General features: G+C 52.1%; 1 protein-coding gene across 2 annotated transcripts in view; it reads right to left on the bottom strand.

The window, feature by feature from the left end:
• Positions 1–21,849, bottom strand: part of LOC119977199 — a 57,606-nt gene extending 35,757 nt beyond the window's left edge. Inside the window, exons 1-3 of one of the 2 annotated variants that reach the window (XM_038817913.1) lie at positions 13,175–13,234; positions 8,943–9,010; positions 4,292–4,386 (exon numbers count right to left, since the gene is read on the bottom strand). The gene's annotated coding sequence lies outside the window, so the exon portion shown is untranslated. Of the gene's footprint in view, positions 1–4,291; positions 4,387–8,942; positions 9,011–13,174; positions 13,235–21,753 lie in introns of those variants that run through there. The other variant, XM_038817904.1, reaches the window with a different exon arrangement.
• Between the last annotated feature and the right edge of the window lie 5,858 nt (positions 21,850–27,707).

Genomic DNA, 27,707 nt, shown 5'->3' with positions numbered 1-27,707 from the left:
GCAACTATCCTCTGTTGGCAGCCGTCTTTATTTCCCTTGCTGTTTGTGACTCTGTTTGCGGTCGAGGCCAGGAGGGTTGCCCTGTTCCCTCGAGGGTCCCAGAGGGAGCCAAAGGGCAGTCAGTGCCTCCTGGGATGAAGTTACAGTGGCCTCAGCTCGGGCAGTGTGCCCAAGAGGACCAGTCTCCAGTGCCACAAGAAGGTCAACGTCCTACACCGCAGCACAGGTGAGATGACACCAAAGCCTCCTCCTCCAAGACCTTTCCACCCCCATATGAGCATCCCCCCCAACCCTCCTGTGCCCCAAAACCCTTCCTTCACCCCCCCTCTCCCTTCAACCCCCCCCCAATCCTTCCTTCACCACTTCCCCCGACCACACGTGCAGCTAACAATGCCCTCGCTGTGTCTCTGCAGGAAAAGCTCTCCAACCACCCCCGGGAGAAGGTCCAGATTGCCGGAGGGGTGACGGGCATTAGAATTCTCACCACATTCGGGGAACGGGCGCTGGAGGTTAAGGGGGTGGCCGAGGACAGAGCAGAGGTCAGTGCACGCCGCAGAGGTGAGGATCCATCGGGCCCCACCCGGAAGACCTGTCACACATGAGTTGTTATTGCCAGCGTGAATGACCCATCGCTCCCAATTACCTCATGTCCATTCTCCCACGGGTCCTTGGCCGATGGCGCGGCCCATCCAGGGTGGCCCCCTTCCCTGCCTCCCAGGAGACCACCTCGGAGGAGAACTCCGAGGATGCCACAATCAATGCATCAGAGCTGTCATCCCCACCCTCCACCAGCGCAGAGACGCACACCTCGGTGGGCAACATCAGTGGTCAGATATCTGGGGCACCATCTGGTGAGCACCGCACAGTCGCTCCCAACAGGTGGAGGCAGGAACCCCCCAGGTGAGACAGCAGTCAGAGGTCTGCTGGATCCCAGGACCCAGCTGGCTCCCAGCCTGATGCTGAACCTATAGACCGGGCTATCCGGGAGCTGATGGAGACGTTAGGGTATGGTCAGGACATCCAGAGGGAGATTTCAGCGACACTCCAGCAAGTCCCTAGCCAATTGAAGGAGTCCCAGAGGCTACAGGCGCAGGAGATGCCGCCAGCAATATGTGGCACTGAGGCCAACACTGCTGGGGTGGCGACCGCAGTGGAGAGCCTGGTGCACAAAGTCGACAGCATTAGTGGAGGTGTCCAAGGCGTGGCGCAATTGGTGACGGCCACGACTGAGGGCCCCAGCGGAATGTCCGACTCGCTGGAGGACGTGACCCAATAGCAGGCCGACCTTAATGAGGTTCTGCGGGGCATGTCCCACTCTCAGATGGGAATGGCCGAGGTGAAATGAAAATCGCTTATTGTCACGAGTAGGCTTCAAATGAAGTTATTGTGAAAAGCCCCTAGTCGCCACATTCCAGCGCCTGTTCGGGGAGGCTGGTACGTGAATCGAACCTGCGCTGCTGGCCTTGGTCTGCTTTACAAGCCAGCTGTTTAGCCCACTGCGCTAAACCAGCCCCTTCAGAACTTATCCCAGTGGCAGGTGGGCATTGCCAAGGGGTGGCAGAGCAGGTCCCGGTCACTGAGGAGCATCGCCGAGGGCATTGACACGATGGTGCGGACCATGGGGAACCAGGGCTGGCAGAGCCAGATGATGCAGGTGCAGCCGGGGCTCAAACCAGTTGCCAACTTGGACCCGTCCCATGGAGTGGGAATGATGGCCCTTGAGTTCCACCCTCTGATGAGGCCGCATCTCGGGGTCAGCACAAGGGACAGAGCGGCACGGCTGAAAGGTGCACCGGGGCCCTCCGGCCCGCAGGGCCCGCAGTGTTCAGGCATCGCATTCTGATTGGGATGCTGGGCAATGACTCCCACATGCTACATGGCCCGCCCACCCACGGGGATCCACTCAGGAGGAGTGAAGTGCTCGCTTCACCACGACTGCCTATTCAACAATAGCCTTCAGCTACATGGCCAGAGGCCACAACAGTCGGTGGGCAGATTGGCAGGGACACGGGTTGCCCACGGAAAGGGTACACACATAGATTACATAGAATTTACAGTGCAGAAGGAGGCCATTCGGCCCTTCGAGTCTGCACCGGCTCTTGGAAAGAGCACCCTACCCCCTATCCAAGGTCAACACCTCCACCCTATCCCCATTACCCAGTAACCCCACCCAGCACTAAGGGCAATTTTGGATACTAAGGGCAATTTATCATGGCCAATCCACCTAACCCGCACATCTTTGGACTGTGGGAGGAAACCGGAGCACCCGGAGGAAACCCACGCACACACGGGGAGGATGTGCAGACTCCGCACAGACAGTGACCCAAGCCGGAATCGAACCTGGGACCCTGGAGCTGTGAAGCGATTGTGCTATCCACAAGGCTACCGTGCTGCCCACGATCCAGGGGTTGGCATGGTAGAGCCGTGCATGGTTGCCCCCCCCCCCCCCCCCGGCAGACCATGGCAGCCCACCCCACCCAAAGGTACCCCCCGCCGAGCACAGGGGCAGCAAAGCCAGTGCCCCCGGGCTCTTTGCCTGTGAGCAAAGATGGTTATTAACCTCCTCGCCTCCCCACAGAAGCCCTTCCGGCTCCAGCGTGATCACTTGTTGGGAGGCTGATAAATCATGGAGGCTATTGGATATGGGGTCACTACTGTTAACTGTATGGAAATAGGGCTCAAGTGGTGATAATTGGTTTCTCGCCACGTTACAGCGAGATCCTGATTTCACCGACGGGAGCCGGCCGGTAGCATTGCAAACGGTTTGGCGCCCTGAGCGGTTCACGTTTTTGGCTTCTCCCGCTCTCCACCGGCTTCGTCGAATTCTCGCTCAAGCGCGACGAGGCCAGAGAATCGCGACCGTAGGTTATTATTTGGATTGCGTGGACTACTTACCAATGTGCTCATCCACATCAGATACTCTTACTCATAACCAGGTTGATGCATACAATCAAACCCATGCTGCCACACAAAATGTGAGGGAGCAGGCCATTGGTGTGCTGAAACATCACTGCCTGGATTGCTCTGGAGGAGTTCCTCAGTACTTGCCAGAGTGGGTGACAGGTTAAGTCTGCTGCGTAGCCTCGCCATCACATGGGGATAGCCCTTGGCACCAGGTGAAGGGTGATCAGCTGAGGAACAGCGACTTGAAGAGGAGAAGAAGGAAGAGGACTGAAGGAGGAAACTTAGACAGCCCCTTTCGGTCCACGAAGAACTAATTCAAGTGTTACACCAGTAACCAGATTTAGAAATAAACAATCCACACCAAATATATAAATGGTATCATGCCATATTGCATCCAAACGTTAACCAATCGTTCTTGTGCATTCACTTTATGTCGGTCTTTCTTATGCCTTTGCCTAATCTAGTACAGTGGCACATTGAGGCCAAGCGTAAAGAGTGGAAGGTGAACGCAGAATCGAGAGTGTCCCACCTCATCAAACACCACCTGCCCAAACTGTGGCAGTCTGCGGATCCAGGATTGGACTATTCAGCCAGTGCAGGCCCCACCTGCCCAGAGTGGGAGCAAGTCATCCTCGATGCTGAGGCGCTGCCCAAGAAGAAGACTCCGATGCAAGTGTTAACCTCAGTTACTGCAGCCTGGCTGGCAAAAGGCCCAGGGCTCGATTTCTGGCATAACCGGCACAGCTCTCTGCTCCCCCTGCCTTCTGAGTGTGTGTCTGGTAGGGTCTCCTGCCTCACCCCCTGAATACGGGACATCTCTCCATCATTCCATCACCCTAACTGCTTAAGCAAACCTGCAACACAGCGTCTGAAAACCGCGGAGCGCTCTGTCTCCCGTGTTCTCGCATTGCTCTCTGCTTCCTTCCTGCATGACACCCAGCATCTGCTCCAGCCACAGTATACCTCCCCTTTAAGCAGTGCAGTCTCGCTTTAAGCAGCATAGGTTAGCTTTCAATGATGATTGGTCCCCTTGTTGACACATGCAGTCAGTCGACAGCACCGTTAGTATTGGACGCGCGCAGAAGTCATTCTAATGAGTAGGTGCTGCCAAGTTGGTCCATGGGGCTGGGTCAATTGTGTCTCGTGATCCCCACAGCTTTTCACCCTAGAGGGAGGTGGTGGTGAGCTGCCTCCCTGAAATGCTGCTGTCCGGATGGTGGGAGTGTTCTTTTAGGGGTGTTATGTCGGGGGTTCCCTGGGGAACTCCTTGATGCTCTTGGAGCAAAGATGAGAAGGAATAATTAGGTGACACCGATGGAGCAGAGTAATAAAGAAAAGGAAAACACATAAAGTGCTGGGCAGGAACTTCCTTTCACACCCACGTTACCTTGAAAGTGTTGGTGAGGTGGAGACAGTGAAACCATCACGCAAGAAGGAGCCTATAGGACACGACACAGGGCTGCCTCATTCATCTTGTTATCTCTGTAAAAAAAATACAACAAAACAAATCAATAAACATGTACAGTTCATAGTTATGGATGAGGAGTTTGCATATTACTGTTTTTTTTTACTTGAGATCTGATTTGGACCTTGGCTATTTTGAGACAAATGGAAGTTCCCTTACCAAGAGCATGTTGAGTGATTGACACAAGAAAGGAGAGCAGTGAAGCGGTCAGGCTAACAGCGGTCGTTTCCTTCGCCCACTTCTATCCCTGCAGCTGGACAACAGCCAAAGTCGTCATGTTTTGGGAGCACAGACTTTGAACATCTAGGGCGCGATCTAACGGGAAGGTTTCTGGGCACGATCTAACGGGAAGGTTTCTGGGCGCGATCTAACGGGAAGGTTTCTGGGCGCGATCTAACGGGAAGGTTTCTGGGTGCGATCTACCGGCTGTTCATACCGGCGGGATATTCCAGTCCCACACCGGCGCACGTGTTTGCCAGCGACGAGGGCCGTAGTCACCGGGAAATCCCATTGACAGCGGTGGGGTAGGTAAATCCCGCTGGTGGGCCGCCTCCACTGCCGAAAAACTCACATTGGTCGGTAAATCCCGCGTCCAAAGTGTCATTTGTAGCGGGTTTTGCTGGGAATTTCCCGTCAGTTCTGTCGCCGGGTTCCCCACTGCGATCAAACAGAACTTTTTTGGGCCCTGGTGAGTTTCTCTCCGGTTTAGCCCACACTAAGGGAACGATTTAACTAAATGGAAATAAAGTCCCACAGCAAGCCCGTTCAGCCACGTGTTTACTGGCGCTCGCAGCACATAGCCATGTTCTGTACACTGAGGAGCTCGGCTTGCCAGAGAGAGATTAGGGCGCCAATTTGAAAGGTGCCTGATCTCTAAGTGAGCTTGAGGGTACCCCACACCTCCACCCACGGGCAATGTCACCCCCCCCCCCCCCCCCAAGCACATGGGCATTACTCCACACCTCCCCAAGTTAAGGACACCAGGCTATGGGGTCCCTGAAGGCCTCCCTTCAGGCCCCCCCCCCCCCCATGCTCCTTACAGGCCCACCCACTTTCAGGACCCCCACCCTTCACACACCTAACCACCCATATGTCCTTAATACTAACCCTGCACCCCATGACCCTTCATGCCCCCCTTCCACCCTCCTTTCATGGGCATGGCCACCTCGGGCTCTGGCCTTGGCAGTGCTACTCAGGCACCTTGGCAGTGCCAACATACCAGCCTGGCAGTACCAAGGCCCATGTTCCGGGGGGAGAGCAAGGGGACCACCCTGCCCTGTCCATGACGGCCGAGAGGCCTGCAGTGTCCTGGGGTACCCCAAGGTTCCATTCCATCTGGTCCACGATTGTGTGAACCAGTACGAAACGGCGTCTGGTTTGGGCCTCCCTGGGGGTGCCAGTAAATCCCGGGAGGCTGGTAGATCCTAGGTGAGCATATCTATGTAGGTTTGAAACCTGTTTAGGCGTGCACGGACTGGTCACGCCCATTGTGGGTATGATCCTGATTCTGATTCAGCACGGTAGAACATTGGTTAGCACAGTTGCTTCACAGCCCCAGGGTCCCAGGTCCGATTCCCCGCTGGGTCACTGTCTGTGCGGAGTCTGCACGTTCTCCCCGTGTCTGCGTGGGTCTCCTCCATGTGCGCCGGTTTCCTCCCACAGTCCAAAGATGGGCGGGTTAGGTGGATTGGCCATGCTAAATTGCCCCTTAGTGTCCAAAAAATATTAAGTGGGGGGTTACTGGGTTACGGGGATAGGGTAGATACGTGGGCTTCAGTAGGGTGCTCTTTGTAAAGGCCGGAGCAGACTCGATGGGCCGAATGGCCTCCTTCTGCACTGTAAATTCTATGATTCCTCGTGAGATCTGGGCAGACCACGCGAGGCATACTGGCTGCCGTGAAGCCTGTGAGAGGCCTCTCCTGGCATCGAATGGCCATGCTTCTGCTTGAACGCGGTTGACAGATTGCGGGCAGCACGGTAGCACAGTGGTTAGCACTGTTGCTTCACAACTGCAGGGTCCCAGGTTCATTCCCGGCTTGGCTCACTGTCTGTGCGGAGTCTGCACGTTCTCCCCGTGTCTGCGTGGGTTTCCTCCCGATGCTCCGGTTTCCTCCCACAGTCCAAACATGTGTAGGTTAGGTGGATTGGGGGTGCTAAATTGCTCTTATTGTCCAAATAAAAATATGAGCTGGGGTTACTGGGTTACGGGGAGAGGGTGGAGCTGTGGGCTTAAGTAGGGCGCTCTTTCCCAGAGCCGGTGCAGACTCGATCGGCCGAATGGCTTCCTTCTGCATTGTAAATTCTATGATTCTAAACTTTGATTCCAGTCCAGACCTTAGCAAAAATGCGTTGTGGGGGACAGCTAAACCAATAAAGAGAATAGTGTTAGTGTCTTATCAAGCATACATGTTGGGGTGTAATTCATCATGAGCAGTAGTACCAACATGTGGTTGCAAATTGGCAGCCATTTTGTTTTCTGTGCAGCTGTAGAATAACACGCACTGGCAATTTTCAATCACCCATTCTGCATTGGAACAGGAGGGAACTATTTAACCCTTTGGGCAGCACTGACATTCAAAGAGATTATGGCTGCTCTGTGACCCAACTCCACATACCCACCTTTTCCCCCATAGCTAATATTAATAGCTAACAAAAATCCATCAATTTCAGATTTAAAATTAATTATGTAGATCTACCGTTAATTGTCATTTATGGATGAGAGTTCCAAACTTCCACCACCCTGTATATGTGTAGTAGTGGTTCCTAATTTCATTCCTGAAAGATTCAGCTCTAATGTTTAGAAGGTGCCCCCTCGTTCCAGACTCCCCGACCGGCAGAGTCGTTTTTCTCAGTTAGTTTCGCTAAATATCCTGGAAACTTTGATCAAATCGCCTCTTAGCCTTCTAAATTCCAATTGCAATCGCTCCCTGTTATTTACTCACAGAATTCAGCGATCATTCTGGCAATGCTACACTGCACTCCCTCTAAGGCAAGTATCTCCTTCCGAAAGAGCAGTGCCCAAAACCTAGCCAAAAGATTAAAATTGCTCCAGACGTGGTGGGAGAAAGTGGCCCTTTCAGGGACATAAAACAACACAATAGGAGCCAATCTTGGGAGGTCAACATCCGCACCCTCAAAGACAACGGAAAGTCATCCACTTGAAGATGTGTTGGGCGAATTATCAGGCATCCCTGGTGTGGTGATATGCCTGCGCACAGTTCTGTATATAGTTAGTGATGCGCCCTCCAACCAGCCGGTGGCGATAGAGATCTATCATGTGACTCGAGACATCTGCCAGTTGGTAGTAAGTCACACAAGAGGATAGTCGCACTTAGAGTAGCTCCGGGAGAATTCACTGAATTCATTTAGTAGCCATCGTCTGTATTATTGTTTGTTATCTTTCCACGTGTTTGTCAATAAATCATCTTGCTAGTTAACGAACTACATGTTCTGTGTACATCATTACCACGGTCACAGCACAGAACACAACACCCTGAGGCAAATATTGCGGGCAAACCTTCCCTCCACAAACAGGTCCCCAAGCCGCCTCCATTTTCCCCCATATGGAACCCGGGTTCACTAAGCCACCCCAGTACTTTCTCAATATCGGCTGCCCAATAATAAAATAACAAATCGGGGAAAGCTAAACCACCTGACTGTCTAATTCTCTGGAGAAATGCCCTACGGATCCTTGGGGTCTTGGCCGCCCAAATAAAAGAGGGCACCAACTTGTTGGCTCTGACAAAGAAGGATTTAGGGAGAAAAGTGGGGAGACACTGAAAATGAAATAAAAACCTCGGGAGGGCATTCGTTTCGATAGTCTGAACCCTGCCCTCCAAGGTTAGGGGAAGTTATCCCATTTCTGCAAGTCAGATTTGACCCCATTCACCAGGCTCGCATAATTACATTTATGGAGCCAGGCTTAATGGTGGCCACACGGATTCCCAGATAACTAAAGCTAGATCAGGCCAAGCGAAAGGCAACATCCCAGATAGGGGCTTAACCGGAAAGTATAGGGCGGCACGGTAGCACAGTGGTTAGCACTGTTGCTTCACAGCTCCAGGGTCCCAGGTTCGATTCCCGGCTTGGGTCACTGTCTGTGCGGAGTCTGCACATCCTCCCCATGTCTGCGTGGGTTTCCTCCGGGTGCTCCGGTTTCCTCCCACAGCCCTGGAAGACGTGCTGTTAGGTATTTTGGACATTCTGAATTCTCCCTCTGTGTACCCCAACAGGCGCTGGAATGTGGCGACTAGGGGCTTTTCACAGTAACTTCATTGCAGTGTTAATGTAAACCTACTTGTGACAATAAAGATTATTATGAATTATTATTATATTTGCTCGTGTCCAAATTCAATTTATACCCAGAAAAGGAGCCAAAACTCCCAAGTAGCTTCATTATCTCATCCACAGTGAAAACTGGGTGCCTAATATAAAGAAGCAGATCATCTGCGTAGAAGGACACCCTATACTCCCTCCCCAATTTTTCCTCTTCCACTTAATGGAAGAGCTTAACACTCTGGCCAGTGGTTCAATTGCTAAAACAAATAGAAGCGGAGACAATGGACATTCCTACCTTGTGCTCCTATTCGGCGGAATATAGTCCGTGCTCAAAGCACTTGTGCGAACACTAGCAATGGGGCCCTATACAGTAAACAAATCCAAGAATATGAATTTTTGCCCAAAACCAAACCTCCCAAGAATCTCAAAGAGATACCCACACTCGACCATGGAAATAATGACCTCCGGTTCAGGAACTTGAGAGGGGGAAAAGGACAATATTTAACAGCCAACGTATATCGGTCGGCAATTGCCGAACCTTGACGACGCCTGTCTGGATTTCCGTGATCACCTCTGGGAGGAAGGGCTCCAAACGTTGCGCCAGCCCTTTTGCGAGGGATTTTGTGTCGGCATTGAAAAGGGAAATAGGTCAATATGGCTCACCTTCCGTGGGGTCTTTGTCCTTCTTCAGGATCGAGGAGATAGAGGCCTGCGCAAGTGTAATGAGTGATGAACCCCGGGACAAGGAGTCATTAAACATATCTAATATTAAAGGGATCAACATCTTTTAAAACTCAATGAGGAATCCATCTGGGCCGGGAGTTTTACCCGCCTGCATTAATTTAATGAAATTCATAATGTCCTCAGGTCCCAATGGGGATTCCAACTCCTCCCAACTCTCCCTCTCCAACAATGGGAAGGATATCCCATCCAAGAAATTCAAGGCCGGTGTTCTCTGACCTATAGAGATACAGATAGAAAGTTTCAAAAGCCGCATTGACCTTATACGGGGTAGAAACCAAGCTGCCACCCGAGTCTCTTATCTGCACAATCTCCCGGTAAGCATCCTGCCGCCCCAGCTGAGGAGCTAACAGGCAACTGGCCTTCACCCTGTGTTCATAAAAAGCCCCCTCGAAAACCTTAGTTGGCTCACCGTCTTAGCTGGTGGTAGTAATTCAAATGTGAGCTTTTTCCTACTCACAATATACTCCGGGGTAGGGGCAAGCGAGTACTGATGGTCCAACTCGAGGATGGAGTCCACCAGCCTCTGACGCTCCACCCTCCATGTGTGCTTTGTCAGAAATGATATCCTCCCCGATGACCACCTTAACATGGAAGGTGAGATAGACTCCTCTTATTAAATTGAATATATTCCCCGATAGCAGAGGTCACGTGTTCGCAAAATCTTTTGTCCGCCAACTGCGCCGTATCCAATCTCCATGGCGGGTGTTGGGAGGGACCTGTTTCTGGCATCAAATCCACAAAACGTGAAATCACAATCGCCGAATATCCTGCCCACCTCACCCAAGGGAGGAGAGACCTTCCCACTACAAAATCTTCAATACCTGTGCAAGCCTGATGGACATGGGAAAAGAAAGAAAAATCTTTATCCCTCGGGTGCTGAAAGGGCCACGGATCTGTTCCCCCCCCCCCCCCCCCCCCCACCCCCACCCCTCACCCCATCTGCTCCAAGAAGGCCAACAATGTTTTTGCCACACCTGATGGGTATTTGGGCCTGGATCGATCCAAACTCGGATCCAGAACACAATTTAAATCACCCCCCCAAGATCAGCTGATGGGAATAGCGTGTGCTCAAGGCACTTGTGCAAACACTAGCAATGGGGCCCTATACAGTAGACAAATCCAGGAATATGAATTTTTGCCCAAAACCAAACCTTCCGAGAATCTCAAAGAGATACCCACACTCCACCCTATCAAACACACTTTCAAGTCCAGGTATGTACTTCTGAGGCTGTATAAGGCTCTGACCAGATCCCATTTGGAGTATTGTGAGCAGTTTTGGGCCCCGTATCTAAGGAAGGATGTGCTGGCCTTGGAAGTCCAGAGGAGGTTCACAAGAATGATCGCTGGAACAAAGAGCTTGCCATATGAGGAACGGTTGAGGACTCTGGGTCTGCACTCGTTGGAGTTTAGAAGGATGAGAGGGGATCTTATTGAAACTTACAGGATACTGAGTGGCCTGGATAGAGTGGACATGGAGAGTATCTTGCCACTTGTAGGGAAACCTAGAACCAGAGGACACCATCGAAGGGACGATCCTTTAAAACAGAGATGAGGAGGAATTTCTTCAGCCAGAGGGTGGTGAATCTGTGGAACTCTTTGCCGCAGAAGGCTGCGGAGGCCAAATCACTGAGTGTCTTTGAGACAGAGATAGATAGGTTCTTGATCAATGAGGGGATCAGGGATTATGGGGAGAAGGCAGGAGAATGGGGATGAGAACAATATCAGCCATGGTTGAATGGTGGAGCAGACTTGATGGGTCGAGTGGCCTAATTCTGCTCCTTTGTCTTATGGTCTTATGGACCCCAAATCAGGAATGCAGATGAGCAACCTGTTAATAAAATCCGTACCATCCCAAATTGGTGCATAGACATTAACCAGGCCCACCGAAGTGCCCGCCAAAGACCCACATGTCTGCCATTAGGATCTGGCAAGATCGTAGCGACAGAAAATTGATCCCTTTTGTTGATCAGAATTGCTGCCTCCTTGTGCCCTACCGTCAAACCCCGAGTAAAATATTTGTCCCACCCACCACTTCCTCAACCTTGTCTGGTCCCTGACCCGCAAATGTGACTCCAGCAGAAACACCACACCAGCACTAAAACTTTTAAGGTGAACAAATACCTTTGACCTTTTCCTCGGGCCATTCCACCTCCTTACATTCCAGGTGACCAACTGAATTGGGGGGTCTCCCACCCCACTCTCGATCCGAAGCCAGCCATTTACACCAAGAGGGGTCGTCCAACAACTGGATGGTTGCAAAACCCGCCAGCTGGTTTAGCAGAGGGCTAAAGAGATGGCTTTTAAAGCAGACCAAGGCAGGCCAGCAACGCGGTTCAATTCCCGTACCAGCCTCCCCGAACAGGCGCCGGAATGTGGCGACTAGGGGATTTTCACAGTAACTTCATTTGAAGCCTACTTGTGACAATAAGCGATTTTCATTTCATTTTAATTTTTCTTTCATTTCAGCAAGGCAAAACAAAGAGAAATCTGTCGTCACCGTCAGCAAATTATTCCTGTTTTCCACCCCCCACCACCCCAACCCCAAACAATACCTCACATAAATGTGCATACAAATATCAGTAAGGTGAACGAAAACTGCTAAGCTCTACTTCAACTAACCCTGACCCCAAACAGAACAAAAACACTAAGCTCATTATCTAAAACCAAACTAATATAATCAGCTGCAGCTTCCCCCCACCGCCCCACTCCCGTTAGCTAACTCTTCGGTTAGCAGGGCGACCCCCAACCTGAGTGAAGAAAACAGACACCAAATATTTTTAAAAACCCTTTGAAACATCGAACTCCAAGAGGGAGTTCTATATTTTCCATAACAGTTATGGGGCAGCACGATAGCAATTTGATTCGCTCTTCGTAAAGTATCATTGCAACTGTCTGCAGCTGGGGGTTGTTACCAGAAAGGTAATTTTTGAATCTGTTTACTTATTTTGTTGTAGAGCCTAAGAAAGAGCCATAAATCTGACTAGAAACCAAGTGTTATAGCTGGAGTAAGAAGGAGATAACATGAGCCGTAATATTTATGGAGATCCACTGTCCATCTCAAGTATAGGGATAGCAACTACGACTACAACAAATGGCTTCGATAACACCTTTAACTTCCAGAATGTTCCGAGGTACTTCACAGATAAGAGTAGCGGCAACAGGTGCCAAGGACACAAAAGGCACGGTAGCACAGTGGTTAGCACAGTTGCTTCACAGCTCCAGGGTCCCAGGTTCGAGTCCCGGCTTGGGTCACTGTCTGTGCGGAGTCTGCACGTTCTCCTCGTGTGTTTCCTCCGGGTGCTCCGGTTTCCTCCCACAGTCCAAAGATCTGCAGGTTAGGTGGATTGGCCAGGCTAAATTGCCCTTAGAGTCCAAAAAGCTTAGGTGGGGTTACTGGGTTACGGGGATAAGGTGGAGGTGTGGGCTTAGGTAGGTGCTGTTTCCAAGGGCGGGTGCAGACCCGATGGGCCGAGTGGCCTCCTTCTGCACTGCAAATTCCAAGATGGTTAGGAGGCACAATCAAAAGCTGGGAGAGAGAAATGGGTTCTTGAAGGAATTAAGGGAGTTGCTAAGACTTGAAGGGCCGGCAAGGGAGGGGTGTGTGTGGAATTCCAGAGAATAGCGCCCAGTAAATGGAAAGATGCTTCAGGCACGGCAGCAAGCACTTCTGTCCTCTGGCCTTACTCGGCATGTTAGCCTAGATTGCATTCCAAAGGCTGTTTCTGCTCAATGATCTTCTGACTCTTTACAATGGGTTAAAACAAAATACTCGTGCACACTTACTTCACTATTGTCTTCACTGCCATGATATATTGCTGGCAAGAGGCAGCTTGGGAGCAGTCGTGTTGTGTAGAACTCCTTGTGACATCATGAATGGACAGTGCCGCCCATGGACCATCATTCTCAATTCATGATGTAACATCAACAGGAATTCTATGTCAAATCCTTGCTCTACCATACCCCGCACCCTCTGGTACAGTAGCAAGGGGAAACTAGTGGAGCAGTGAGTATAAGCAAACCCTATCAGGAAGCGATTTCCCTCTACTCTTTCAGACAGGGTTACATCTACAGGGTGGGTATGCAAGGACCAGCACTAAACCTTATGCTTTTGGCTTATCAATTTGTGGATAAATGTATTGCAATCTAACAAAGTGCCTCTGCCATCATGATCGGGGTATGGCAAGTATGGGGGCATCCCCCACACTAATATTGGTGAATGTAATGTAGGGGCGATCACAATTAATTCTAATTGTGCACGCTTGCAAGAGAAAACACCGCAGTGTGAAAATGTTTTTGGGAAAATTATTAATTTGTGTGTGACTTATTTCAACACACCTGGGGCGGGATTCTCCGACCCCCCCCCCCCCCCCCCCCCCCCCGCCAGGTCGGAGAATCACCGGGGGCGGGGGGGGGGGGGGGGGGGGGGGGGGGGGGCGTGAATCCTGCCCCTGTTTTTTAGGCATTCATAACTATATACATAAAACACGACCAAAACCAAGAATAAGGGGACAAACAGGAACATAGAACATAGAACAGTACAGCACAGAACAGGCCCTTCGGCCCTCGATGTTGTGCCGAGCAATGATCACCCTACTCAAACCCACGTATCCACCCTATACCCGTAACCCAACAACCCCCCCCTTAACCTTACTTTTTAGGACACTACGGGCAATTTAGCATGGCCAATCCAATAAGTAACCCCCCCCCCCCCACCCCACCCTCCCTGCCGTTGCCCTCCATCCACCCCACCACACCCCCACCCCCTGTGGACGTCTTAACTATCTTCGAAGAAGTCAATAAGCGGCTTCCATCTCCAGGCAACCGTGCCCCCCACCACCACCACCACAGACCCTCTCAAGGCGAACTTGATTTTTCCCAGTTTAAGGAGTTCCACGAGGTCGCTCACCTACACCCCTGGTTTCGGTGACCCCCCAGTCCCTCCATTCCAACGATCCGTCTCCGGGCTAGATGGCCAAGGTGTCGGCCTCTCTCGCCCACCCTCCCAGGTCTTACGACACGGCACAAATCGACACTTCTGGACTCGGGACAACCTTCCCCCTCAGTACCTCAGACGTAACATCAGCGAGCCCCCGCCAGAGTCCCTCCAGCTTTGGACAAGCCCTAAACATGGGGACAGGGTTCATGGCCCCCCCGCGCACCGCCCACTCCTATCCTCCACCCCCTCAAAGAGCCTGCTCATTCTGGCCATCGTCATATGCGCCCTATGAACCACTTTGAATTGAATGAGGCTAAGCCTCGCACACGAAGAAGATGGGTTCACTCGCCTCAGAGCGTCCTCCCATAACCCAGCCTCCATCTCTCACCCCACCCCCGTCCCCCCCTTGCCAACTCTTCCTCCCACTTCCGTTTAACTTCTTCTATTGGGGCTCCCTCCCAGTTCATAAATTCCTTATCAGTGTCCGACACGTTACCCTCCCCAACTCCTGTTTTTGAGACAACCTTGTCCTGCAGCCCCGAGGGTGGCAGGTCGGGTAAGAACGGCACCTGCTTCCTAATATGGTCCCGTACCTGTGAAAACCTGAACACATTCCCGCTGGGCAGCTCGTATGCCTCTTCCAATTCCTCTCGGTTCGAGAAGCAAATAGGTCCCCAAACTGCTCGATTGCCGCCCGCCGTCAGCCCCGGAATCCCGCATCCCAACGGGAATCTATGATTCCCACATCCCAACGGGAATCTATGATTCCCACAGATCGGTGCCCTGACATTGCCACCTGGGTGCCAGTCTGGCATTGCCAAGGTGCCCAGGTGGCACTGCCAGCTGGCAGAGGTGGTGCTGGGCTGGCACTGCTGAGGTGCCAAGTCTTTTCGGGGCCTCGGAGATCGGGAATGGCGTCCCGCTCTCGCGCTACAGCGGGGTATTCCAACGAGCAGAGCTCCCCGTTGTGTGGCCCTGGCCGCGGGTTTCCCGTTCAGGCCCATTATTCAAAGCGAGTCATGTTGACTAGCCATGTGTTTCTCGGCATTGCGAGTGCCAGAAAACAGGCGGCTAAACGGACTCGCTCGGCAACTTTGTTCCCTTTTGGGAAGATTGCGCCCCTCACATTTAAATTTCCAATGTAAGTATATTATTAGATCAGAACTGGGTTATTATACTTTCCCAGACGACAGATGGGGTGGAATCTTCATCCTCGCTGGATATCTGGCTCGATGCCTGAAAAAACTCACGAGGCACCTGGGCTGACCCTGAGGAGGAAGGCCCCCCACCCCCCCATCCATACCTTCTGTGGTGATATGCATCACTGCAAATACACAAGGGGTTAATGTAAATACACTAAGACTAAGTAAACACTAGAGGGAGCACCAGAGACATCATGACATGCAGACATACAGCTAATGAACACATAGAATAGGACACAACCAATGGGCAGTCAAGACCAGAGGTGACACTACCACAAGGGGGCATCACACAACTCATATACAAGGACAGGGCACACATGCTCTGTCTCTTTCCACAGGTGACACTTAGAGAGAAGGACAGGGGCAGATCAGAAGCATCACACCCACCGCATGGCATAGAGCAGACTGGTTAGTTAGACTGAGTTACTATAGCAAGATGAGCAGGAGAGTCGAACTCAAGTAGGAGAATTGTTAACTGTTCAATAAATGTGTTAACCCTATCTCCAAGTCTGAACCTTCCTTTGTCAGAGCATACGTCAAGGAAGCAGCTTATGCTACATGAAGAAGCATAACACAACACCTTCCATACCTTCTGCCCATCAGGCAGCTAAGTGGACAGCAGATACAGGACCCCAGAAGATGATTTCCTGCCTGCCTAGTTCTGGCCAGCCAATCAGACGCTGACGGTCACTGCACTTGGCAGTGTCACGGAGGAGGCTACGGACACAAGAGTCTCTGGATCGTGGAGCGACCCAGGAAAAAGGGAAGTGCTGGTGGGGGCGACGGAAGGTCTCACGGGTGGTGGGGGGGGGGGGGGGGGGGTAGGTGTTGTCAGCAAGGGAAGGGTGGTGGCTGTCAGCAACCAACGAGGGCCCACCCCCATTCTTTTCAGCTGACATGCAGCCCACGCAAAAGGGTCATCTGGACTCGAAACGTTGGCTCTTTTCTCTTCCGACAGATGGCGCCAGACCTGCTGAGATTTTCCAGCGTTTTTCTTCTTGCAGTTGTGCAGGTTGCATGTTGGCAGGCTCACCCGGAGCCGGCAAGATTTCATTGGAGGCCGGAAGAGGCCCTTAAGTGGTCAGTAATCTGCCACTTAAAGGAGTAAAGTGGAGGTGGGGCAGGAAGGTTGACCACTTGCCGCCCAAACCAGAATTAACCTACTTACTGGCGGCAGTAAGGCATCCAGTATCAGTCCCGACACCAACTTCCTTCCTCGCCTCTAGTGGGGGGCTAAAGATTCCAGGTTGCACGTTGGTAGGTAAGAGGCTAAAATGCGCACTTGGATGATGGAGCAACAGAATCTTTAACCTTTCCTTGGATTGGCCAAACACCGGGCTGGTTTAGTACACTGTGCTAAATCGCTGGCTTTTAAAGCAGACCAAGGCAGGCCAGCAGCGCGGGTTCAATTCCCGTACCAGCCTCCCCGAACAGGCGCCGGAATGTGGCGACTAGGGGCTTTTCACAGTTATTTCATTGAGGTCTACTTGTGACAATAAGCGATTTTCATTTTTCATTTCATTCACACTCACTTCCCCTTGTGGGTTCAAGCTCTACTCCAGAGACTTCCACAAGTAACAGAGGCTGGTATTTTGGGCGGAATTTTTCCCGGGATGCTGGAGGTTGGTTCGGAGCCAGGAGAAGCCTGAAAAATGGTAAAAGGGTAATTGGACAGTCATTCCAGGGCGGCACGGTGGCACAAGTGGCTAGCGCTGTGGTTTCACAATGCCAGGGTCCCAGGTTCGATTCCTCGCTAGGTCACTGTCTGTGCGGAGTCTGCACGTTCTCCCCGTGTCTGCGTGGGTTTCCTCCGGGTGCTCCGGTTTCCTCCCCCAGTCCAAAGATGTGTAGGTTAGGTGGATCGGCCATGCTAAATTGCCCTTAGTGTCCAAAAAGGTTAGGAGGGGTTATTAAGTTACGGGGATAGGGTGGAAGAGAGGGCTTAAGTGGGTCATGCAGACTCGATGGGCCGAATGGCCTCCTTCTGCACTGTATATTCTAAGTTCTATGTTCATGTTCCACGTCTTCCTGCCTCCTCTGGCTTTTCCCAAAGACAGCTTGTGCGTGCTGCAGGCAACACGCTTGGCCAGTGATTCAATCATCAGCCTGAACAATGGAATCCCAGGTTCACGGGACCCACACAGTGGGAATTTAAAAAGTAACATTAGAGTATCCAATTAAGGGGCAATTTAGCGTGGCCAATCCACCTACCCTGGACACCTTTGGGTTGTGGGGGTGAGACCCACCCAGCCATGTGGAGAATGTGCAAACCTCACTACCAGAAGGATGTGGAGGCTTTAGGGAGGGTGCAGAAGAGATTTACCAGCATGTTGCCTGGTATGGAGGGCATTAGCTATGAGGAGCGGTTGAATAAACTCGGTTTGTTCTCACTGGAACAACAGAGGTTGAGGGGCGACCTGATAGAGGTCTACAAAATTATGAGGGGCATAGACAGAGTGGATAGTCAGAGACTTTTCCCCCAGGGTAGAGGGGTTAATTACTAGGGGGCATAGGTTTAAGATGCGAGGGGCAAGGTTTAGAGGAGATGTACGAGACAAGTTTTTTACACAGAGGGTAGTGGGTGCCTGGAACTCACTGCCGGAGGAGGTGGTGGAAGCAGGGACGATAGTGACATTTAAGGGGCATTTTGACAAATACATGAATAGGATGGGAATAGAGGGATACGGACCCCGGAAGTGCAGAAGATTTTAGTTTAGACGGGCAGCATGGTCGGCACGGGCTTGGAGGGCCGAAGGCTGTGCTGTACTTTTCTTTGTTCTTTGTTCACACGGTCAGTGATCCGGGCCTGGGAGCGAACCCGGGTCCTCGGCGCCGTGAGGCAGCAGTGCTAACCACTGCGTCAGCGTGCCGGCCTTGCGGGAAAAATTTAACCCAGACTATGGAGGTCTCATCCGCCAGCCTGGAGAGCCACTGAGCGCCTCGCACCGCTGACTTTGGAACAGACTGGGCGTATTAAGTGCCAGTCGGGCATTTAAGTGGCCAGCAATCAGCTTTCCCTGGGAGCAAGGCCCCCGGAGGTGGAAATCCCACCACACCCCCGAGAACCGCAAGCCAATCGGAGTCTTGCAACTCCATAACGCTGTTAGCACCTGAGGGGGAGTGGGGGTAGCTGCCAGCAGCGCAGTGAGGGACCCAGGCCACAGGTGAGTGAAGGTGGGGTAGGGGTGTGAGGGAATAATTAGAAGAAAGGGCAGTAGTACGGCTCTCACCCCCTTCCCAATGCAGTATCCCCTGATAAGGCACTCAGCACCTCTGAGTAAGGGACCCACCTCGAGGGTCTGCAAGAGAACCCAATAGGATTTAATTGCGGACCCGACCTGGCGACTTGTCCTGCCTGCTGCTTGTATCCCAGCAGCAGAGGGATGAGGCGATCAAGTGAGCATTTGGTGCTCACCTATGGGCATCATTTGGCACTGGGGTGGGAAGGCCGTCAACATACCCGGCTCCAGACTTAATGGGGGCAGAGGTGGGAAGACGGCGGGGTTCCCACCCACATGGGGCAGCACAGTGGCACAGTGGTTAGCACTGCTGCCTCCCAGGTACAGGGTCCCAGGTTCAATTCTGGCTTCGGGTGACACTCTGTGCGGAGTCTGCACGTTCTCCCCCGTGTCTGCGCGGGTTTCCTCCGGGTGCTCCGGTTTCCTCCCACAGTCCAAAGATGTGCAGGTTAGGTGGATGGTCATGCTAAATTGTCCCTTCGTGTCAAAAATGTTAGGTAGGGTTACTGGGTTACGGGGATAGGGTGGAGGCGTGAGCTTAAGTGGGCTGCTCTTTCCAAGGACCAGTGCAGACTCAATGGGCCGGAATTCCTCCTTCTGCACTCTCAGGATTCTATGGGCGGGATTCTCCGACCCCCCGCCGGCCGCCAAATTCTCTGGCACTGGAGATTCGGCGGGGGCAGGAATCGCGCCGCGCCAGTTGCCGGCCGCTCGCAGCCAACGATCGGCCCGACGATTCTCCGGCCCGCGATGGGCCAAAGTCCCGCTGGTTCTTTGCCGGTCCTGCCAGCGTAAATTAGACTAGGGCCCTTCCCAGCGGGACCTGACGGTGCGGGCGGGCTCCAGGATCCTGGTGGGGGGTGGAGGGGGGTGGTGCACGGGGCGATCTGGCCCCGGGAGGTGCCCCCATGGTGGCCTGGCCTGCGATCGGGGCTCACCAATCCGCGGACGGGCCTGTGTCGTGGCGGCACTCTTTCCCTACACGTCGGCCGTGTCAGCCTCCGCAATGGCTGACTCGTAAGTTAACCTCCCCCCTGCGCATGCGCGGGAATGACGTCGGCCCCGGCTGGCATGGCGCCAAAAACCTTCCACGCCGGCCGGCAGGGGGCGCAAACCACTCCGGCGCCGGCCTATCCCCTGAAGGTGCAAAGGATTCCGCACCTTTGGGGCGGTCCGACGCCGGAGTAGTTCACGCCACTCCATCCCATCGAGACCCCCCCCCCCCCCCCCCCCCCCGCCCCGCCGGGTACGGGAGAATCCCGCCCTATGATTCTAACCCTTCCAATTAAATGCCCTTTCCTCCAAACCTGAGGGAGAGATTAAATTCCACTCCGTGTCCGCAATCGGTCAGTTGTTGAGAGCTGGGCGCCCAGCGGGAGACCCGAGCAGCGTGAAAGTGACAAGCAATCGGAGCATCCGGATGTGACAGAACAAGACTGAGGTCTCTCGTGGCCATTGCAGGAGAATGTCTTGGAGACTGCTGTGACGGATACCGTGAGGTGGAGAAATAACCGCTGCTGCGTTCAGCCTTGTCTCACATCCATCTCAGTAGCACTCCCAGTGCAGCCACAGCAATGATTGCTGGGCCACCCTCTCAATGGAACGCTCTGTATCACTCTCCTGCTTCTCCAACCTACCCCTATCCCTGTCCCGATAGGGATGACCGTTCCGCAGGTGGGTTCTTAATTGAACGCCTTCCTGAAGATCGAACCGGAAGGTGGGCCTCTCTCTCCCCTCGGAGTTACAGACCCAGAAACAAAAGTGCCTCTGTTTAAAAACTACGGTGGGAAAATTAAATACTTCAGTGTTTAGTTAGAGATAGAGAACCTAGTAGAGTGGTGCAACGACAACAATCTATCCCTCAATGCCAGCAAGCTGGTCATTGACTTCAGGAAGCAAAGTACTGTACACACCCCTGTCAGCATCAACGGGGCCAAGGTGGAGATGGTCAGCAGTTTCAAATTCCTCAGGGTGCACATCTCCAAAAATCTGTCCTGCTCCACCCATGTCGACACTACCACCAAGAAAGCACAACAGCGCCTATACTTCCTCAGGAAACTAAGGAAATTCGGCATGTCCACATTAACCCTTCCCAACTTTTACAGATGCACCATAGAAAGCATCCTATCTGGCTGCATCACAGCCTGGTATGGCAACTGCTCGGCCCAGGACCGCAAGAAACTTCAGAGTCGTGTACACCGCCCAGTCCATCATGCAAATCTGCCTCCCATCCATTGACTCCACCTACACCCCCCGCTGCCTGGGGAAAGCGGGCAGCATAATCAAAGACCCCTCCCACCCGGTTTACTGACTCTTCCAACTTCATCCATCGGGCAGGAGATACAGAAGTCTGAGAACACGCACAAACATACTCAAAAACAGCTTCTTCCCCGCTGTTACCAGGCTCCTAAACGACCGTCTTATGGACTGACCTGATTAATGCTACACCCCTGTATGCTTCATCCGATGCTGGTGTTTATGTAGTTACATTGTGTACCTTGTGTTGCCCTATTATGTATGTTCTTTTTATTTCCTTTTCTTCCCATGTATTTAATGATCTGTTGAACTGCTCACAGAAAAATACTTTTCACTGTACCTCGGTACACGTGACAATAAAGAAAATCTAAATCCAGTGGAGGGAATGCTGCATTGTTGGAGGTGCCAGCACAAGGATGATACGTTAAGCTGTGATCTTCACTCGCCTGTTCAGATGGCCATAAGGTTCCATAACACTTATTAGGAAAAGACAAGAGTGTTCTACTGGTGCAGTGGCAAACAGTTATCTCAATCAATGCCACCAAAACAGTTTATCTCGTTATCCATTTAATTTGCTGTTTGGGACCTTGCTGTGTCCAGCTTGCCTGTTGCATTTGCCTCGATAACAACAGCGGCAACAATTCTAGAGTAACCCATGGGTTGTGGAATGCTTTGGAACACGGAGGACGTGAAAGGTCCTCTATCAATGCAAGTTCCTCCTCTCCTTACCTTTTTCGGTTCTTATGATGTCATAGTCAGCCAACCCCAAGACAGAAGGAGGATCAGGTGATCGGTGTAAACCAGATCCAGGTCATTCGTTTCGCATTGGAGATTCTTCAACACAAAACATGGCCAACAAACCACCCAATCAAAATCCAAAAATGGCATCAGCTGATGTCATAGCATTATGACCAGTCTGTCAAATCACCAGTGGGAAATTGCATCACAATTAGAACTCAAATCAACAGGTATTTTACACATTGTGACCCCCTTCAACCTCTAACTTCATCAATCAAGTGTTTTCCGTGAATATGGCTCTCTTCAATCCTGCATTCGTGACATTGAAATCCATCTTTATCCTTCCCTATGCCCCTTTCCGTCATCCGACCATAGTTTGTTGGCCTAACGGTCTCGCGTTGAATTGGGCCACGCAGACAAAGAAGATTGCAGGTCCAAACACCGATCTTGGCTCAGTCGATGATAGGGAAAAACGTGGGGTGGAATTTTCCCATTTCATTACAAAGTGTCGACTCAGGCATGGAAAGTATCGTCCACGTCGGCTCCAGTGTCGCATTTTCCCGCCGTATTTTCAGAAACTTAGTTCAAGAAATGCTGGATCACAACGCTCTAAAGGACTCCAGCCTTCAGGAGAGATCAGGGTGTCCCAATCTAACGAGAATAAAATTAAAGCAAGGATCCGCCTCTGCCCCCCCACCCACCCACCCCAACCACCACCACCCCATTACCACCCATGGACAAAGATCCACCACCCCCAACGGACAGAGAGAATGCCCCCAAAAGGGGCACAGGACCCGACTGGAACCCCCCCCCCCCCCGGGTCTGTGGACCTCCCCAGTGGGAGCTTCCTCCATGGCACTGTTCCCGAGCACTACCTCCTGGCACTGGGGATCATTCACCAGGTTCCAGCTTGACAAAACCTGTTGTAAACCCCGCCGATGTCACGCCACGCTGGCAGGGGGGGAAATCCCTAGGTGAGGGAATGATACACCGGGGAGGCTCGCTATGTATACGGTGATATCGTATTATGGGCCAGGGTTTAGAGAACCCCAAAATATATCATGGAGTTCACCTGACCCACAACTTTAAATAGATTGTGGTCCACTTTACAGGTGTGGTGCAACACGAGAGCTAAAGTATGTTTAAAACAAAACAATGTTTATTCTATGAATCCAGTTAAGATTTTCTAAACACACAGTAAACATCTTATCAACTACCAACACTGATACTTTCTCAAATGCAATATTCTATAGGTAACCCTTAATAACTTCCCAAACAACATCCATAAGTTAAATCCTTTTTAAAATAAAGACCGCAGGTTTAAATGCTCTACAGAAACAGGTATTTCTTTGAAATCATCAATGATCTGGAGACATCCCTTAGCTTGTAGAGAGAGAGATCATTACACAGCTGCTTGCTTTGAATACAACTATCCACCTCTGAAAGCGAAACTAAAAACACTGCACCTGCCAGCTCAAAACGAAAGTGAAAGACAGACAGCCGGCTCCACCCACACACTGACATCACTGCAGCTATTTGATAAACACCCATTTCTTAAAGGTACACCCATCTGTCAATAGGATAATGGGGTTTCCAACCTTTCATGACAGGAGCCCCATTACATCATTGGCGGGGTGGCATGGACAATCGAGTAGGGAAATCCCGTTAGCGTGAAAGCCATCTTGGGATTCTCCGTTATTCCCGTCCGGTGTAATTGGGGACAGAAAATCTCCCTTGAGAAACAGCCTCAGCGCTGAGGGCTGGGAAAAAATGAATGATTTCTCCTTCTTGTAAGTCCTCAATGTGGGGGATCCAGATTTGCATATTCAAATAAGTAGTTAGTCTTACTTGAATATGTCTAAGCCGGAATTGCTCAAGGCGTGGGGCTTAACGGCCTTGCCTCGGAGACCCCGTATGGGTGCTGTTTAGCACTAGTTTCCACAAATGTGGACCAAGCGTATCCTGGCAATACCAGCCTGACACCCTGGCTGTGCACATGGGTACCCTGGCAAGGGCACTTTAAGGGTGCCAGGTTGGCAGTGCCAAAGTGCCCGTGCGGCATCTTGCCCGTGCTGAGGATTGGCCCGGGATATCCTGCCCTTATGAAATGGGGTGTGGGGGGCTCGATGATCCCTTAATTGGTAAATTGGGGCATTGGGGGGGTCCAGTCAGGGTCAGAGATCAGGGCGCCATTTAAAAATGGTGCTCCGATCTTTTCCTGAACTGGCGAGTTGAGCTCATTAGTGCAGGAAATGGGTGTAAGTGCGGCCTCAGCGAGAAAAATGGAGCAGAGTCTTCTTCATGGCGCTGCAAGCACTGGAAAACAACCCACTAAATACACCCAAAACGGAACTCTGCTTCATTCCCATTGAATCGCATCCCTCATATCCTTTGCCCCATTGGTTAGGTAAAATAAAGTTATCATAGTCCCAGATGATCATAAGCTGCTTTCCCCTTTGACTGGTGATGATTAGACCTGAGGATCACGACAGGAACGTCGGCTGTTGGCCTGACTCTGCATCATGAGCCAGCGGTCCAACCAACTGAGCTACACCAGTTCCCTGCATTATATAGTTGGGAGAGGGGAGGTGGAGGAGGTGGACCAGAAGGGAAGGTAATGAATAGGTTGAGGGCAACGGGAGATTGACAAAGGTGTCATGGACACAAGACAAAGGGGCTGGTTTAGCACAGTGGGCTAAACAGCTGGCTTGTAATGCAGAACAAGGCCAGCAGCCCGGGTTCAATTCCCGTCTCAGCCTCCCCGAACAGGCGCCGGAATGTTGCGACTCGGGGCTTTTCACAGTAACTTCATTGAAGCCTACTCATGACAATAAGCAATTATTATTAGGGGGGGTACAGGGCAGCTCGGTGGCACGATGGTTAGCATTGCTGCCTTACAGCACCGAGCTCCCAGGATTGATCCTGGCTCTGAGTCACTGTCCGTGTGGAGTTTGCATATGTGTTTGCGTGGGTTTCGCCCCCACAACCCAAAGATGCGCAGGGTAGGTGCTAAGTTGCCTGTTAATTGGAAAAAAATGTTTTGGGTACTCTAAATATATTGAAAAAAAGACAAAGGGGGTATTATGCGGGCGGTGGATGAATCCGTCCCCTTTCAGGTGGAGAGCAACGCCTCAGAGGTCGCTCTCGCCGCCACTCTGAATCAGGCAGGGAGACCAGTCGCCTTCTTCTCCCGAACCCTCTCCGCTTCGGAACTTCGACACTCCTCAGTCGAAAAAGAAGCTCAAGCCATTGTGGAAGCCGTACGGCACTGGAGGCACTACCTCGCAGGTAGGAGGTTTACCCTCATCACCGACCAAAGGGTTGCCTTCATGTTCGACAACTCGCAAAGGGTCAAAATAAAAAACGATAAAATCTTGCGGTGGAGGATCGAACTCTCCACCTATAATTATGACATCATATATCAACCGGGGAAGCTCAATGAGCCCCCAGATGCCCTGTCCCACGGCACATGCGCCAGCGCGCAAAACGACAGCCTGAAGGCTATCCGCAACGACCTCTGCCACCCGGGGGTCACCCGGCTCGCCCACTACGTCAAAGCCTGAAATCTGCCTTTCTCCACCGAGGAGGTAAAAGCCATCACCAGGGATTGCCGGATCTGTGCAGAGTGCAAACTGCACTTCTATAGACTAGACAAGGCCCCCTGGTAAAGGCATCCCAGCCCTTTGAACGCCTGAGCATCGATTTCAAAGGGCCCCTCCCCTCGACCAACCAAAATGTGTACTTCCTCAACGTCATAGACGAATTCTCCCGCTTCCCCTTTGCTATCCCGTGCTCCGATATGACCTCCCACACAGTCATCAGAGCCCTGCACAGTGTCTTCACCCTGTTCGGTTTCCCCAGCTACGTACACAGCGACAGGGGTTCGTCCTTCATGAGCGACGAGCTGCATCAGTACCTGCTCGACAAGGGCATCGTCTCAAGCAGGACTACCAGCTACAACCCCAGGGGGAACGGGCAGGTGGAGAGGGAGAACGCGACGGTCTGGAAGACCATCCTACTGACCCTACGGTCCAGGAATCTCCCGACCTCCCACTGACAGGAGGTCCTCCCCGACGCGCTCCATGCAATTAGGTCCCTCCTGTGTACGGCCACCAACCAGACCCCTCACGAACGGCTATTTGTTTTCCCTAGGGGCCCTACCATGGGGGCTTCGCTTCCATCTTGGTTGAGGACACCAGGCCCGGTTCTCCTCCGGAAGCACGTCCGGACACACAAAACGGACCCACTAGTAGAAAGGGTACTACTGTTACATTCAAACCCACACTATGCCTTTATTGAATACCCCGACGGCCGTCAGGACACCGTTTCCCTCCAGGACCTGGCGCCGGCAGGATCCACCACCATCACCACCACCACTGCCGAGGTACCCCTCACACTACACCCCACCCGACCCCCCCACGCCTTGCGCCCCCGCGCCTATAGGTTCCCTGCCCACGCTCTGCGCCCCCGCGCCTATAGGTTTCCTGCGCCCCCCTTCGCCCGTCGCACCGGTCAGGAACAAAGCTCGGACCGAAACACCCCCGGAGTCCTCCCTCATACCCACACCGACCGTCACCACCCAGCCACCCGAAGAGGCTGCAACCCCGGTGCTCCACCGATCCCAAAGGACGACTCGGCCACCGGACCGGCTCAACTTGTAGACCCGTCACCCCCGCCGGACTTGATATTTTTACAGGGTGTGAATGTGGTGAATGTAATTCACACTGTATTGTATTGTATAGTATTATGTCCTTGTGGGCTCTGTCTGTGAGCCGTTGCGCGGCTCTGCCCATAGGGGGAGATGAGGAGCTTGTACAGGGCTCCACCCTCGGCTCCGCCCTTGGCTCCACCCATGGCCCCTCCCACTACCGGAAATATAAAGTGCTGCAGCCGTGTGAGCCTGCCCTCAGTTCTTCTGGTCGCAGGCAGGCTCAGTTGTAAGACTATTAACACCACAGTTTACTTCCAATCGTGTTCCGAGTGAATTGATGGTCACATCAGGTCACTGTCTGTGCGGAGTCTGCACGTTCTCCCGTGCCTGCGTGGGTTTCCTGCGGGTGCTCCGGTTTCCTCCCACAAGTCCTGAAAGACGTGCTGGTTTGGTGAATGAAATGAAAATCGCTTATTGTCACGAGTAGGCTTCAAATGAAGTTACTGTGAAAAGCCCCTAGTCGCCACATTCCGGCGCCTGTTCGGGGAGGCTGTTACGGGAATTGGACATTCCGAATTCTCCCTCTGTGTTCCCGACCAGTGGCGACTACGGGCTTTTCACACAAGCTTCTTTGCAGTGTTATTGTAATGACAATAATAAAGATGATGTTATTATGTTTGGAGTGAACAGCGTACAAAGATAAATTGGTCTTCTCAACTCCGACTGCAGTTCCAAAAAAGCATGCAGCCAACAGGCCTGGTCCCATGTGTACCCTTGTGGTAACTGGTCAAATGATACTCTGCTGGGTCCCCTTCCACCGACAGCATTGGAAAGTCCCGGCTTATGGAAACCCTGCTCCATTACTTTAGTGGCCCTCTTGTAAGGAGCAGACAGAAATGATGAGGGTTTAGCATAACCAGGTCCAAGCTACTTGCCTGGCACCACTCTCATTCTCACGGGAAGCTGGAGAACTCTCAGGGTATTTCAAGTCCTGTTCGACGCAATAGTTTAGAAAGAGGGCAAAAGCCATTCTCAGCCCTCAGCGGCCGTAGTGGAAATGTAATTTTTTTCACTTGGATTTAATGTTTGTCTTCACTAAGACGAGCGATGTCTTTGTAAAATAAAATGGACTCTTTCTTTTCACTCGTTACATTCAGCGCTAGCATCATGAATTTCAGTTCGGAATAAATGTGGAGGAGCAAAAAGATTAAGTGTGGGCATAGACGTCGAATTTACAGTGCAGAAGGAGGCCATTCGACCCATTGAGTCTGCACCGACCCTTGGAAAGAGCAGC

This window comes from Scyliorhinus canicula, chromosome 1, assembly GCF_902713615.1.
Source record: "Scyliorhinus canicula chromosome 1, sScyCan1.1, whole genome shotgun sequence".
Taxonomy (NCBI): Eukaryota; Metazoa; Chordata; class Chondrichthyes; order Carcharhiniformes; family Scyliorhinidae; genus Scyliorhinus; species Scyliorhinus canicula.
This window is presented reverse-complemented; position numbering and strand designations above follow the sequence as displayed.